Genomic DNA, 5,037 nt, shown 5'->3' on the forward strand with positions numbered 1-5,037 from the left:
ATTCTGTCATATTTATGTGTGTTCTTAGTCATAAATTAGTGCTGTTTTCTAAGTATTATTAATCTGGGAAAAACAATCAATTATTGAAATAGGCATTTAATTGACAAAGTGAGACTACACTTAATAGAAAATGTACAAATAAAGAGTCTACTGTTATATTCTAACATTTTAAAACTGATGGACAAGATCTGACGAAAATCCATTTCCAAAGGTTTGTCAATAGACTCTCTTTGCCTCCCATTTCCCCTCAGTGATAATTTGGTTGAATGTTGTTACTCTCACATGATGTTTTGACTAGGAGATATGATCCCATTTCAGCCTGAGATATTTATATAGACAGCATAATGAAGCTTATGTCACACTTTCCTTTCATTGACGTTAAACATATTGTACAAATGTTGTTGTAACTGGCTCACTTCACACAGGGTCAAGGCTCAATGCTTCCCACCTCACTCTCTCGCTACGGCAATTCAGAGATTTCAGTTTCAAGTGCACCGCTTTGCCACTCAGCAGAAGAAAGGTGTTGTTTTGAGTTATTTACGCAGTTGGAAAAGACTCCCTTTGTATTAGTATAAGTCCTGCAAGTCCGCACAAGTTCATATTTTCCAGGAATTTGGGCTGCGTATAGCCAACAGTGTTGAAGATAGAGGGGAAGATGGAGACCGGGAATGTGCCAGGAGCATTGGTGAGGGAATGAGAGACAGAGAGAGACACACACAATGATAGACAGCCCAGAGCAGGACAACAGCAGAGTCATACCACAGCCAATAGATTTATAGAAGCAGAGGTATTAACATGGCTGCGGTGTTTCAATCACACACACACTCACAGTGGCAGTGGAATGTGCAGAATGAGACAATCGTTCTGTCTTTGCCTGTTGATAGTAAAACACACAGGACACTAATGAAGGCCTGCCACTGTGGGTGGATACACGGCATGATGGGATACACTCTCATTTCCTCCAATCACCTAGACAATGAGGTTCAAAGACGCTTAGATGAGAGACAGTGAACTCCAGTTGCAAGTCTACAGGTTGTAATCATCATTTTAGCTGTTGAATAATACATTTATGATTCAACATTTTGCAGTAATGGAGATTTTGCTGAAGGATTTATATCAGGAAAAGTGTATTCTCTCCTTATGAATGCACAGACAGAAATGGTTCATGTCTGTGTGTACACAGGTGCATGCGTGTAGGAGATATGTGAGCGTGAGCAAATAAAACGGTATCGTAATACCACACTCTCAGAAAAAAAGGTACAAAAGCTGTCACTGGGGCTGTACCCTTTCAAAAGGTACACTATTGTTCCTTTTAGGTACTAATTTGTTCCTTTTAGGTACTAATTTGTCCCTTTTAGGTACTAATATGTACCATTAAGGTACCAATATGCACCCTTTAGGTACAAAAATGTACCTTTTAAAAGGGTACAGCCCCAGTGACAGCTTTTGTACCTTTTTTTCTGAGAGTGACCATGCGCCCCCCTTGTTCTGACAACCAGTCTTTATCTAAATAGAGATACTTGCTTTAGGAAGATATACTCATAAAAGTCGAGCTGTGTATAAAGGATCTGAAACCTTGCAGGAGATTTTATCAGGAGGTAATCGGTCTAATTACAACTTAGGATCTGTCAGACTCTATTCTGTGAGTCTGGGAGGTGCATGATGGGATGGAGGAGTGCCCTGCACAAAATTTTGCCTGTTCTTACGGTTCTGTATGTTCCTGGCAGGCTAGCTGCTTGTTGACAGCAATTTTTTACAGTAGTTGTAAAATGTATTACAGTTAAACAGTTCTAAACAGGTCTAGAGCATTAAAGTAATACTTACACATTAACTGTCCATATATGCTGATGAATGGCAAGGATAGCTACATTTAATTTGTGGTGGTTGTTTTTTCTTATTGTGTTTTGCTTTGTGTTTTAATGTTAAGACAAACATTGTTCATCTTTTTTATGCTTGTATCACAGTGCACAAAACACCAGCTAAAATTTACTGAGCCGAGGACAAATTTTGTCATGGATGGGCCTCCATCATCACAGGATCCAGGACAATGTTCCTCATTGTTCCCCCTGATGGCAGCCCTGCCCCTGATTGTTTATAATAACAGATTTTATTATATCTTGTTCTATAACATGGCCACACGGTGTAAATTTAATACGTTACTGTAAAACAATAAGTAAACTTCATTTTCTGCTTTTATTTTTCTGTAACTGTTACCACCGTTGCACTGGCTCAGAAAACATTAGTACAATCTAAATCAGTCCAATTATCCCAACCAAAGGGAACATCCCAACTAACAAAACGTTTTGCTAATGTTCCTATTACGTTATGAAAATGTTATTTCTGAATGTTCTCTGAACGCTCAACAAAACAAGCTTTTTAAATGTTTTAAAAACTACTTTTTTTTGGTTATGCAAACATTAAGGGAACATTGCATCAGCCTATATTTTTTTCCCCTACATTATGGGAACTTACTTTTATGTTTTCTGAAGGTTCTGAAACTACAACTAAAACATTTCAGAAATAAAACGTTTGATGAACGATGTATAAATAGTGTTTTTGTGCTAGTGTAAAGGAGGCTTTGCAGTTAAACCTCACTCCCCTAATCTCAGGAGGCACTCTAGCGACCAACACAGACTATGGTCTTTAGCCTCCTTGTTGGAGCGCCTGCCTCCCACACCAGAGACCTGGGTTCGAGGCCCGCACAGTGCGGAGTGAGTAGGACCAGAGGGGTTGCACTAACATTTTTAGAACATTATTAGATAACTCTTAACGTTCTATTTACGTAACTGGAAGAACGACCTAATTATTTTTTTAGTAAAATTCCCAATATATTTTATTGTAAGAATTACTGCTAAATGTCAAAATCCAGGAGGTTTTTACGGGGTAAGAAAGTTCATGTATTCAAGGAGGGTTGAAAGCCTCATCTCCCCTATTGGCAGTGACTCTCCTATAAGCTAAATAACACAATTACCTGGACCATTTCTTTTTGTGGATAAATGGAGTTTAGTGCTCTCACTGGGTTGTTAACCTCTCATGTCAGGATTTTAAGTGCTGATAATATCTCCAGAAGAAAGCTTACTCATAGTTACATTTTGTTTCTTTTTGGACAGACTAAAACGTAAAGAGACCCAGCGTGCAAGTCTGTGTAAATAAGCACTGTTGTTTGCGTACTCTCTGCACTGTAATCGCCAGATGGATATTGAGTCCCTGTCCTCAGTCAGATCAGGATTGCTGTTCCCAGAATGGGCCTGCAATGAAGTGTTTATGGATTTGTGGTTTGCAGGCATACAGTCTCTCAAATGAATGATGCCACCCCCTGCACACACGCGACTTAACACAAGATGGAGCTATTTGTCTCATTTCATGGTTGCATGCTTTACAGGAAACTCTTAAGATACTTTTGAGCCTTTGAAATACACAGATGACAGACGATACAGCTTAGTTCAGATCATCAGTAGCTGCGAGATAAGGACACCCAAGTTAAAGACAACTGTGAGTAGATTGAATAGGACAATGGTATGAGAAGCTGCATGAAATGCCCCTTGTGAAAAAGAAATAGCTATTATTTAGTATAGGCTGATAAAGTATTAGTATTTGAGTACTTATTATGAAAGTTTTATACTTTAAAATAATTTAATCAAGTATTAATTTAATGTGATGTTCTTTTTTTTTTTTCAGACAGTAAATTCCATGTTATTTTCAATAAAATATGTAATAGTTTAAATTTATATTGCATGCAATTACTTTAGAGTGCTTTTTTGATCCACCCAAATAGGACTTGCTGTGCATTTCACAATTACTGTTCTGTTGTCTTTGAAGTATGGTTAAAGTGTACTGTCAAATCATTTATGGTAACTAAAAATACTTTTAAATATACTTGTAATTACTCATTTGTCAGAATCAGAAAGAGATGTATTGGTGTGTTTGTATAAAGATGTTGGTGACAATGATAAAGTTTGAAACATTTAAAATATATTAACTTTAAATAGCAAAAAAAAACACTACAGTTACAAAATGATAGCCTACTAAAAAATTACAATCAAGTACTTTACACATGGTTTAGTATGTTAGTCAGCACATCAAAATAAATGTACTTCTTTAAAGCATGACAAAAGATTATTAAAACATATTGATTTAAAATGTAATTTAAAATAAAACTTTTGCATTATTACAAGTAGCTGTAAGTGCTAAAGGGATATTTCACCCAAAAATTTAAATTTTGTCATCATTTACTCGCCCTCAATTGATCCAAACCTGTATGAATTTCTTTCTTCTGAACACAAAAGAAGATATTTTGAAGAATATGGGTAACCAAACATTTGATGGGCCCCATTGACTTCCATATGGACAAAAAATTCAATTGGTCCATCAATTTGGTTTCTGACGTTCTTCAATTATCTTAATTTTTCTTAAACTATTCCTTTTAAGAAACATTGTTATGAAAGTGCACCATCTTTAAGTACACTTAAGTGACCTTTTATTTAATTAATATCATATTATCTGCAAGTACTTTTTTTTTTAATATGCTTTTAAGATTTGTAAGTAATTAAGCACATTTCTTTTTCACAAGGGACTTTGGGAAGGTTGATGTGTTCTGTAATGTGATATGCTATAGCCCAGAACTGTTTTAAACAAGATTTTGATAATTATGTAATAATTTGTGCATGCAGTTTATATCACCTATTAATTAATTTTAAATTAATTGAGAGACTACTGTAAAAAGTAGTGATCTGCGATTATTACCTTAAAAAGTCTGCCTGATCTAACCCCCTAAATTGTTGGTGTAACTTATGCATTTAGATTGATTTAGTGTTACATAATTGATTCATTTAAATTGTAAGTGAACACTGTTCCTCTATGTGTACTTTTTATCACATCACATAGTGAAGGTAACAAGTTTATTTAAAAAAAAGATGAAAAACTTAACATGCAGAAAATTACCCATATGCAAAACACAGCAAGCCATTCGATAGAGCACAGTTTTAACAGAGTAATCACACAGAGGCAGGTTGTGCCTGAAAAATAAACATGATCTAT

Source organism: Squalius cephalus (assembly GCF_949319135.1).
Source record: "Squalius cephalus genome assembly, chromosome: 9".
NCBI classification, from domain to species: Eukaryota; Metazoa; Chordata; class Actinopteri; order Cypriniformes; family Leuciscidae; genus Squalius; species Squalius cephalus.